Below are 12,889 nucleotides of genomic sequence, written 5' to 3' on the forward strand. Positions count from 1 at the left end.
CACATTCTCTTGGCTCTACCTTGGACTTTTTCCAAATTGCCTGCATAAATAGCTCTATAACTCTGGAATGAACCACATGCATTCCCAAATACTTACCCTTAGCCTTATAAACTTGCTGAAGATGTTTAGAGAAGCTTCTGTTGGGACGCATCTGGGTAGAGTTAATTTCTTCCATGGCTGCGTTTGGGTTTTTTTTTTGTTGGAGAGAGAGAGAGAGATGTTGACTGAGCTTAAGCATTTGGCAACTTAATTTAGCTAATTAATGTAACAGTTTTGTAGTTAATTAGTTAGATTATGTTTGTGTAAGTTGAACACGTGGCTGTGTCTCATAGGACACCAATTGAATGGTAGTGCTGAGCTCATAGGCTCACGCATTTGGCATGCCTCAGCAATATGGTTGCTGTCCCTTTATGTAACAGAATTGCAAGAATGAATGTAACAGTGGCGTGAACACTGAAAAATTTACAGAGATTAAATTTCATTTTCTTCCCCTTTCAGCTTCAATGCTGCTTCCTCTCTCTCCCTCAAAATTAATAAATTAAACAAATACTCCTAAATTCTACATGGTATCAGAGCGTAGGATTGGATCAAGGGGTACTGGGGCGTGATTTCTGTGAAGAAGAACAGAGTGAAACGAGCAAGGATTCGTGGTTGCAATGGCAAGCTCTGGAGGTGGTGAGCTACGAGCTCTTATCTTTGATGGTAATGAATTCGATTATTGGAAAGTCAGAATGATTACTATCTTCAAGTCACAAGGATTGTGGAAGCTAGTAGAAAAAGGGATTACAGTCCCTGAATCAAAGAAAAAGAAAAGCTCAAAGAAAGAAGAACATGCTGAAGGTGTAGATGTTGATGAAGAGATGGAAGCATATCTTGAAGAACAGCACATGAAAGATGCAAAGGCATTAGGCATCATTCAAGGAGCAGTCTCCAAAGAAATCTTTCCTCGAATTGTTAATCAAGAAACTGCAAAGGGAGCTTGGAACCTACTGCAGGAGGAGTATCATGGTGATGAACAAGCTAGATCTGTGAAATTGCAAGGTCTACGCAGAGAGTTTGAGTATATGAGAATGAGAGATAATGAATGTCTTGCTGATTACTTTTCCAGGTTCTTTGATTTAACAAACCAGATGGAGAAATATGGTGAGATTCTCTCACATCAGAGAATGGTCCAAAAGGTACTTATCAGCTTATGCAAGATTTATGATCCAATGTGTGTAGTGTTAGAAAGAACTTGTGATCTGAATTCAGTTTCAGTACATGAGGTTGTTGGATCTTTGAAGAGTTATGAGCTTCGATTGAATAGACATGAGGAAGATGATGGACACACAGAGAAGGCATTTTCCAGTATGAGCATCACTCCAAAAGGCCAAAACACACAGAATAGGCCATATGCTCATGATGGAGGAAAGAAGGGACAGAAGCAATGGAAAGGAAAACCAAGGAAATGGGATGCCAAGTTTCAAGTTGCTGGAAAACAGGAAAGAGGTGCTGACTCTGGGAAGCAGAAATGCAAGATTTGTGACAAGCTTCACTATGGTGACTGTTGGTTCAAAGGAAAGGTCAAGTGTCACAAATGTGACAAGTTTGGCCACATGATGAAGGATTGCCATCAACCTAGCAGGAGGGGTGAGGTGGTCAATTATGCCAATCAGGTCCAGGACACTGCCACAATGTTCTATGCATGTCATATGGCATCTGTGCTAAAGGAACATGGGGTCTGGTATCTTGATAGTGGCTGCAGCAACCATATGACAAGCTGTGAGTCACTTCTTATCAACATAGATCGAAGTGTGAGGTGCAAGGTCAAAATGGGGACTGGTGACTTAGTGGAGTCTACTGGCAAAGGCACACTGGTGGTTGAAACAAAGAGAGGAGTCAGACACATACCTGAAGTGATGATTGTTCCTGGTCTGGATGAGAATCTGCTCAGTGTTGGACAGATGATTGAGCATGGATATTGGCTTGTTTTTGGTGACTTCATGGTTTCCATTTTTGGAGACAAGAACTTGCAGGAACCTATCACTACTGTCAAAATGAAAGGAAACAGATGCTTCCCTCTCTCATTTGACAGTGTTACTCCTTTTATGGCAAACTCAGTGACCACTATTGGGTCAACTTGGAAGTGGCACAGAAGATTTGGACATTTGAACTTTGGAAGTCTGAAAAAGTTACAAGAAAATGAGATGGTATATGGTCTACCAAGTTTGACAGACACTGATCACATGTGTGAGAGCTGTGCAATGGGAAAAGCTCATAGGCAACCCTTTGACAAAGACAAAGTCAGAAAAGCCTCTGATCTTTTGGAGTTAGTACACACAGATGTGTGTGGTCCCATGACAGAAACAATTGGAGGTAACAAATACTTTCTCACCTTTATTGATGACAAGTCAAGAATGTGTTGGGTCTATTTTTTGAAGTTCAAGTCTGATGCATTCAATGTGTTTAAGAAATTTAAAGCAATGGTTGAATTGCAATGTGGATTTAAACTTAAGAAATTGAGAAGTGATAGAGGGGGGAGTATACCTCTCATGCCTTTGAGAAATTCTGTGAGGAGGTGGGAATTGAGAAGCAATTAACTGTTGCTTACTCACCTCAGCAAAATGGCATTGCTGAAAGGAAGAACAGGACCATAATGGAAATGGCCAGGACTATGCTCCATGAAAAGAAGCTGCCACAGAGTTTTTGGGGAGAAGCAGTCAATACTGCTGTCTACCTATTGAACAGGTGTCCTACAAATGCCTTAGATAACAAAACTCCATTTGAGGAGTACAGTGGAAGGAAGCCAGGTGTTAAACATCTAAGAGTCTTTGGTTCTGTATGTTTTACTCATGTTTCTGCACAAAATAGGCAGAAACTTGATGAAACTGGTCAGAGAGGCATTTTTGTGGGGTATGGAACTCGAGAGAAGGGTTATAGAGTTTTTTATCTGAAAAATAACAAGGTTGTTGTCTCTAGAAGTGTGATTTTCGATGAAAACTCACTGTGGGATTGGAACTCTAAGGAAACTGTTTATATAACAGTACCTTTTGAAAGAGAGCAGACAAGCAATGCTGCAGAAGGTGAAGTTGAACCTGCAACACCTGTGCAATCTCCAAGAGTGTCTAATGAGGCTGCAAGTGTGGAAAACTCATGTCCAAGTCCACTCACAGAAGGCTCAAATGGTGGAACAAATATGAAAAGGACTGATGTTCCAATTTCTACAGCTGAAAGTGAAATTGGGAAGTCTGATACCTATGATAATACTCCAAAGAAGTGGAAGAACCTCAATGAGGTGTTTGCTCAATGCAAGTTTAGTATAATAGAACCTGAGAATTTTACTGAAGCTGTCAAAGACCAAGCATGGCAGAAAGCAATGTCAGAAGAGATTGCTATGATTGAGAAAAACCAGACTTGGAAGCTTGTAGATAGACCAAGTGACAAGCCTATTGTGGGAGTAAAGTGGATTTACAAGATCAAACTCAATCTGGATGGCACAATTCAGAAACACAAGGCAAGATTAGTTGCTAAAGGCTATACACAGAAGCCAGGAATTGATTTTAATGAAACCTTTGCTCCTGTGGCAAGGTTAGACACCATAAGAACACTGATTGCTCTAGCAGCTAAGAATGGCTGGAAACTTTTCCAACTTGATGTCAAATCAGCCTTTCTCAATGGAATTCTAGAGGAGGAAGTGTATGTAGATCAGCCAGATGGCTATGTTGTCAAGAATCAGGAGCACAAAGTGTATAAACTGCATAAAGCCCTCTATGGCTTGAAACAGGCTCCACGAGCTTGGTATGGAAATATTGACAGTTATTTGTTGGAATGTGGTTTTGAGAAAAGTCCTAGTGAGGCAACTTTGTATGTTAAAAGCAAGGAAGGCCAGGGCACACTTATTGTATCAATCTATGTAGATGACATTGTCTACACAGGGAGCAGTGACAGTATGCTTGTGGAATTCAAAAGGGATATGATGAACAGATATGAAATGTCTGATCTTGGTCTGCTACATCATTTTCTTGGAATGGGAGTAGGGATGGCAACGGGGCGGGTTCGGGGCGGGTTTGCCAATACATACCCGCCCCGCCGGGTAATCGGGTCCCCATCGGGGGTATTCGGGGCCCCTATTATTTTCAAAAAAATAATTTTTTTATTAATACCATATCAAATTAATATAAATATATAATATAATAGATGAAATACATTAAAATTCATCATATTATATTACAATAACACTAAATCATAAAGAGAACACTATTAAATTTTAAAGATATGCAACAAAAATTAAGAAAATAAATTAAAATATAATTATGTAATATAATATTTTTATTAAACGGCTATACGGGGAGGGGCGGGGATGGGGATGGTATTACCATACCCGCTTAATCGGGGCGGATCCCCACGGAGATTTTCGGGGGCGGGGAATTTTGCCATCCCTAAATGGGAGTGATCCAGCTAGAAGGGAGTATCTTTATCCACCAAAGAAAGTATGCTCACAACTTGCTAGAGAAATTTGGCCTAAAAGATTGCAAACCTGTGTCCATCCCATTGTCAACAACTGAAAAGTTAAGGAAGGAAGATGGAAGTGAGCCTGCAGATGAAGGCTTATACAGAAAACTGGTTGGAAGCTTGTTATATCTAACTGCCACAAGGCCTGATATTATGTTTGCAACAAGCTTGCTAGCTAGGTTCATGCATTGTCCCTCTGCTAAACACTTAGGAACAGCTAAAAGGGTGTTAAGATATGTGCAAGGAACCATTGACTATGGCATACAGTATAGGAAAGGAGATTCTGCCATTCTCATAGGCTATTGTGATAGTGATTGGAGTGGAGATGAGGATGATATGAGATCCACATCAGGATATGCATTCTCTTTTGGGAGTGGTGCATTTTCATGGGCATCAGTCAAACAACATAGTGTTGCTCTCTCTACTGCAGAGGCAGAGTATATGAATGCTTCAGAGGCCACATCTCAAGCTATTTGGCTCAGGTTTGTTCTACAAGATTTTGGAGAAGAGCAAGTTGAACCAACTACCCTACTGTGTGATAACACATCTGCAATAGCAATGTCCAAGAACCCTGTCTTTCACCAGAGGTCAAAGCACATAAAAAGGAAATTTCATTTCATAAGAGATGCTATTCATGATGGAGTGGTTGATTTGGTGTACTGCAAAGGAGAAGATCAACTCGCAGACATTTTCACGAAGGCATTAGCCAAAGACAGGTTCTGTTGGTTAAGGAGCAAGCTTGGTGTTAAGTCTGCCAAATCCTTAGAAGGGAGTGTTGACTGAGCTTAAGAATTTGGCAACTTAATTTAGCTAATTAATGTAACAGTTTTGTAGTTAATTAGTTAGATTATGTTTGTGTAAGTTGAACACGTGGCTGTGTCTCATAGGACACCAATTGAATGGTAGTGCTGAGCTCATAGGCTCACGCATTTGGCATGCCTCAGCAATATGGTTGCTGTCCCTTTATGTAACAGAATTGCAAGAATGAATGTAACAGTGGCGTGAGCACTGAAAAATTTACAGAGATTAAATTTCATTTTCTTCCCCTTTCAGCTTCAATGCTGCTTCCTCTCTCTCCCTCAAAATTAATAAATTAAACAAATACTCCTAAATTCTACAAGAGAAAGCAGAGATGAAAGAGAGGTTGTGTGGGAAAAATGAGAAAGCAGGTATATTCATTGATTTCAAAATAGGATGGCATGACAAAAGGTAATATCGAAAAAATATAAGGGGTATTTGAGAGTTTTCCTGTCTACAAAATGTCTTTTTCTGCAAAGATTAGTGATGGTGCTAAATTTGAAAACGGATCATATAAAGGTGTTTGTGGGGCTGTTTCCTCTTTTTTTTTTGGCCATGATTTCTGGATTCATTTAAATATTTGGCAAAGTGTCGCTTTCTGCATAATTGGATTTTCCATTTGTTTATTTTATTAATACATCCTACTATTGCTGAGTTTTTATTAAGATCTACTTCAGCTGTAGCTATGACTGCTTGTTCATGATTTTCCCATCTATCATCACAAATATATATCAATGCTTTAGTTCCTACTTGTGCTCTTGCTAATCTGGCTATTCCTACAAGTATTGTTCCTATATGTATTAATTTATATTGTTGTTTTCTAAGTTCTTTAGTTGCTTCTGGACTTAATAAATATAATATTACTTCTTTATCTATACAACTAATTTCTTGTTGACTAATACTACTTACTATACTTTTCTTACTTTCTAGCATTCATAAATGATATAATGAGTTCTTATGTTTTTGTGTGTTTTCAAATCTTGATCCAAGAAATTCTTGTGCTTCTATTTCTGTTGAGTAGATGTCTTCGGTTCTGACCACTTCTTTGCCTTTTCTTCTGAATAGTTCCATTTAGTATTATCAAAGGGATTAATTTTCTTATATTTTGTTTATGTTTTTCTTAAAGTTAATCCTTCTAATTTTTGTATTAAGTCTGGAGGTAGTGTAACTTTATGATTTGCTAAAGTTTTATGTATATCTATTATTTGTTCTTTAAGACTTTCCAATTTTTCACTTATATTTACCAAAAGTTGAATTATAAAATTGTTTTGTCTAATAGGTATATGCTAATTTGAGATACTAGATGTATAATATGAAATTCCTACAGGTGTTGTATTTGATTCTATTTCTTGGATTGTTTGAAGGACTTCTATATATTTTGTACTGGTTTTTGCACTTTGCATTTAATTTAGTAACTTATTTATTTTATCATGTAATAAATCTACTTGTTTTGCTAAATTCTTTTGTACTAATTGAATTTGTTGTACTTGTTTTTTAAGTTGATATATAACAGTAGGGAAGTTTTCTATATTTTTTATTTAATTTCTTCTAATTGTTTAGTAATATAGTCTAAATTTTTTCTTATAACAATAATAGAGTTCTTTTCTTGATTTTGTGTTAAAAGTTCTATTAACTGATTTTGTTTATTCTGTTCTAACTTAATATTTTGTGATAAATTAATTATTAAGTCTACAATACTATTTTCTATATGTTGATCTTTATTATATAATATATATTTATATTGAGTGCTAGGAAAATTACAAAACAAAGTATTTTGATCTAAAGTAAATTTTTTCTTTTGATGTTCACTTAATTCTAGATTAAGGTAATCTATCATAACTTTTTCAAGGGAACAAGGAAGGTTATATCTAGTAAATAAACTCAATATTAACAGAATAGTTTACTATGTAAACAAACAAGTTATTTGTGGTAACAAAATATTTTAGCATGCAGATAAACAATGTTTTCTTTTCAGTTGTATTTATGACTTCTGTCCTCAAGATACTTTACTACATAAACATACAATTATAATGTTAAACTAGGCTCTGATACCAATTTTTTAAAGGGGAAGAAATGGCTAACCGAGAGTGTCTCGAAATTGTTCGTCTAAATATTGTGTACAGTATGGTACATTAAGTATGAATTATCGCAAGTAGAACCTCAGGCTATAATAGCGGCTAAAACTCAGGGACCTGCTAACTCAGGGACCTCTCTTATAGCAACAGAGTAACAAATAGAGAGGCTCTTCGAGAGTCAAAGATCTGTAAAGACTTAATATAAAACCAAGCTTAAATATTCTGGTAATTGTCCTTCTCCCAAAAGCCAATTTTATTTTTTTTAGTATAAAAAACCAATTTTAATTTGATAAAAGAAGAACAAAAGAATAGTTTATCTTTGTTTTCTCTTGTAGTCATGTCATGTTGTCATAAACAGGAAGTTGAAAGCAAATGTTTGATTTGTAAAAATTTGTAATATAAACGAAAAAAAATGAACTGACAAATTAAGTTTCTTAAATTCTCTTAAAAGAAATAAAGGGTGCAATCAGAATATGTATTGTGTGTGTATGTTCTTTTTCTATATCATTAATTAGTTTTATGTAAGTTGAATAAGTCACTACACCATTATCAATGATCAATCAGTGAAGAGAGCCACTATCGTCCTTTACAACCCAAAATAGTAAATAAAAAAAAGCAACAAAAAAGAAAACCCCAGGACATGCTAAATACATGTTTTCTAAACTCAGCCAAAGGTTTCATTAGTGTTTGCAACCTGACCTACAATTAATGCAATAAATCAACATTGTTCATCAAACTTTAGTAGGTGAAAAAAAATTCATCGCAAGATTACAGGAACTTCACAGTGCAGAGGATCAGTATTAATATATGGTAGACAAATTAAAAGTAAATACAATGAGCCAAGAAATGACCAAAATGAACAATGGAAAGCAGAAATTCTTATACGCGCTTTTATTATGCAGAGTAAGCTATGAAACAGAGTATTCAAGGCTCTGCATCTATTTAATTTGTTCTTATATAGTACTTACTAGAATTTGCTGAGGGAAAGAAGGAAATGATCAAAGATCGGGTATGGTATTGTTTTTCAAGACTGAATTCTAATTAGAGCATATATACATATATGGTTTAATTTCATCATCCTCCACCTTAATTTCTCTGTCTCTCGCTCTCTCTGTTAATTTCATCTCCATATATATATATATATTAATAGCATTGAGCACTCAACTGAACCACTTGAATTTTTGGTGGGTGGGTGAGTCAATCTCATGTGCATAGAATATAAAAATAGTTCAGATGATCTAAGACATCTTAGTATTTTAGTTGACGTTAAACACCAACCGAATTCAAGTCTTATATGACATTTAATAAAATTCTAAGTAAATATGAAACTTCAGAGACTCCAAAATCTATATATTTGCTGTCACAGGCTCCACATCCATAAACCTGTTGTCTAAGAACTCAAATTTGAGATGGCATTCTTGACAGAATTTAAACAGATTTGATAACATCCCGGGGAACATCTCACTAACCAGCTTTTCCACTTGATCCTCTTCCTGCACTAATTCAATAAAATGGCAAAATATAAGACTAACCTGCCAAATATAAGACACATATCATTGTTGGTTACATACCAAATATAAGACATACCAAATGTTCATCTTTGGGCAGATGCTGATTTTCACAGAATAGAGCAATTTCTGACATAGTCTAATTCTTCAGCTGCTTCATCCAGATAACCTTTTGTGCGGTACGTCTTGTCGTGGTAGACCTCAATAAACCCTTTTCTCCCATTGATACTCTCGACCAGATTGATTTGCCTTCTCTTGTTCGCAGTCCATTCAGAGAAAGCTTTTTTCCCATACAATTGCCCAATTTTTCGAATAGAGTTGAAATGGATTTGTGTTAAAATTGGAAAATGAAACCTCTCTTGTGGGGATTGCAAAAATGGGTGCAAACGCAGCTTCCTAAATTGTATACACCTACACAATAGAAAAGTAATCATCAATAGTGAATAACACCAACATTATTTGGTGATTGTCGCTTCTATTTAAATCAAATATAGTGAGTCATGCATCTTAACACATGGATGAACCACATCAGTCATGATTGAGACCATGCATGAATTGGATGTGTCATTTTTTGGCAAGTATAAAGCCAAAATTATTACCCATGGTGACAACTAATTAATTCCCATCAACCCATTGTATATCATGCATGGGAATTAATGGGTTTAGGATTGATGGGAATGGGTTGATGGGAATTAATTAGTTGTCACCATGGGTACTAATTTTGGCTTTATACTTGCCAAAAAATGACATCCAATTCATGCATGATCTCAATCAGGACTGATGTGGTTCATCCATGTGTTAAGATGCATGACTCACTATATTTGATTTAAATAGAAGTGACAATCACCAAATAATGTTGGGGTTATTCACTATTGATGATTACTTTTCTATTGTGTAGGTGCATACAATTTAGGAAGCTACGTTTGCACCCATTTTTGCAATCCCCACAAGAGAGGTTTCATTTCCCAATTTTAACACAAATCCATTTCAACTCTATTCAAAAAATTGGGCAATTGTATGGGAAAAAAGCTTTCTCTGAATGGACTGCGAACAAGAGAAGGCAAATCAATCTGGTCGAGAGTATCAATGGGAGAAAAGGGTTTATTGAGGTCTACCACGACAAGACGTACCGCACAGAAGGTTATCTGGATGAAGCAGCTGAAGAATTAGACTATGTTAGAAATTGCTCTATTCATGTGAATCAGCATCTGCCCAAAGATGAACATTTGGTATGTCTTATATTTGGTATGTAACCAACAATGATATGTGTCTTATATTTGGCAGGTTTGTCTTATATTTTGCCATTTTATTGAATTAGTGCAGGAAGAGGATCAAGTGGAAAAGCTGGTTAGTGAGATGTTCCCCGGGATGTTATCAAATCTGTTTAAATTCTGTCAAGAATGCCATCTCAAATTTGAGTTCTTAGACAACAGGTTTATGGATGCGGAGCCTGTGACAGCAAATATATAGATTTTGGAGTCTCTGAAGTTTCATATTTACTTAGAATTTTATTAAATGTCCTATAAGACTTGAATTCGGTTGGTGTTTAACGTCTACTAAAATACTAAGATGACTTAGATCATCTGAACTATTTTTATATTCTATGCACATGAGATTGACTCACCCACCCACCCAAAAATTCAAGTGGTTCAGTTGAGTGCTCAATGCTATTAATATATATATATATGAAGATGAAATTAACAGAGAGAGCGAGAGACAGAGACAGAAATTAAGGTGGAGGATGATGAAATTAAACTATAGATATATATGCTCTAATTAAAATTCAGTCTTGAAAAACAATACCATACCCGATCTTTGATCCTTTCCTTCTTTCCCTCAGCAAATTCTACTATGGTAAGATTGTATTGGTCTCTCTCCTTGCAACTCATAAGTTAGAAGAGGATGCCCTCATGGATCGATCACAGATCTAATCCAAGTGATGTTTATGATCATAATTGAGGCGGCCAACTGTTCTTGTTATCCAATTCAACGTCCGGTTGACTCTTTGAAGGCCAGGATGCTTGCAGATTATAATTTTCTTAGCTCGATGCGGGTTTCTTTCTGCATCTTGATTTTAGTCCTTGTGGCTGCAGTTGGTTTTACTCTTCTCCCTCCAGTTCCCCAATCCATTTATATAAATTACTACACTGTTAAGAAAAAATGATAAGAAATTTACCTGGACAATGCGGATCCTAGAGAGTGAGTGGAGGAACTACTAAACAGACAATTATAGAAATAGTGTCAAATTTTCCAGCAACAAAACAATATATCACACAAAAGTAAATTATATATTAATATATTACTACACTGTCATGCATATATATAACATATAATTATTTAGCTCAGCTGAGGTAATTGATCTAGTGAATTATATATATATATAATTTTTTATAAAGTTCAAGGCAATGTTTTGACTCCTAGCTTGGTGACGATCGAAGAAGGGTGCATTCTGCATTTGGTAATTGATCTAGTGAATTATATATATATATATATATATATAATTTTTTATAAAGTTCAAGGCAATGTTTTGACTCCTAGCTTGGTGACGATCGAAGAAGGGTGCATTCTGCATTTCATTTTCAAACGGTTAATTTGTCATCGAAATACTTTCCTAACTAAATGACCAAAAACGAAGGTTGCAATGAAGTAGGGTCAGCCCAAGTAAACACGAAAAGCTGCATTAATTGCAACAGAAGAAATAATGATTGAAGTTTACACTGACCTCTGCATCCAGCCTGATGAATTTGGCATGAAGATGCCTTGAAGCAAGGGACTTCAAATGCTAATCCATTATCCTACAAAGAATCATTTCACATGAGAATAAAAATTTTGCATGCAGATGTAGCGGCTCAAAGTCTACAATCAGCTACCATTAGCAGTCCATAATAATCCGATTATTCAATTAATAACAGAACATCATCAAATAATTCTTAAATCAAGAATGATCCAGTCATTTCATTAACAGGAAAAACATCTCAATTCAATCATGTAATGACCAATTAGATCAGCGTACCAACCTAAACTAAATTCACTTTAACCATGTTCATTCACCTAGGAAATTAACGTATCTCAATGCAATCCAGCTCAACCCGGTCAGCGGCTACAAACAAAATCAGAGTTCTCAAGCTATCAACCAATTTCAATCCATCACAAACACTCAAAATAGCAGTCACCGGAGCCATACACAGCGGAGGTCACGGTGGCAGAGGGTTCTAGTGTAGGTTTTTGGATTTTAACAGAAATCCAAGTTACCAATCCATACAAACAATAATATATATTATCCTTTCACTTTTGTTGATATTTTCTGAGAGATCTCAATGCAACAATAAAATTGAAATTAATGAAGCACTTCAAAACCAGCTGTCAAATAAACGAAAATAAAACTATATATACCACTAATTTCAACCAATCTAATTACAATTCCTAACTTGTATCTAACCAAACCAAACTGCCTATTTTAAAAGACTGAAAAACCATTTGTACTAAAAACAAAAACAATTCGAATAATAATGTCTGAAATTGCTTACCAAATGAGTCTTCTTCAGAATAGAACGAAGCCTGGTTAATAACCTCCAATCAGTATCACAAGAGGCTCACAGTAAGCCTGAACATAGGAAAGCAGCAAATCAAGGTTTATAACAGCTGCTAACCAATTATGACAGGTGTCATTCAGTGATTGACTGAGTTAGTTATTAGTTGTTAGTGTTAGTTCCTAGTCGGTTACTAATTCTGTTTAGCTATTGCTTAGCTGTTAGGCCTTCACTGTAATATATAAACTCTGTAATCTCTATTCTAAAATTAATTCAATCATTTGTTCATTTCTCTTGGATTCCCTCTCAATTCTCTCTGAGTTTCTCTTCTCAGTTTTTCATTTCTCTTCTTGGTATCAGAGCTTTGTGCTTCACAGCTCTGCTCGATCCGTTCTTGGCCATTTTCTCGGAAAATTTCTTCAATTTTCTCGAGAAAATCTCTTGTTTAGATCTGTGTTCTTGATTTGGTGTCGCGATCTTCTCTTTT

The sequence above is a fragment of the Dryas octopetala genome, chromosome 2 (assembly GCF_963921425.1).
Source record: "Dryas octopetala chromosome 2, drDryOcto1.1, whole genome shotgun sequence".
Taxonomy (NCBI): Eukaryota; Viridiplantae; Streptophyta; class Magnoliopsida; order Rosales; family Rosaceae; genus Dryas; species Dryas octopetala.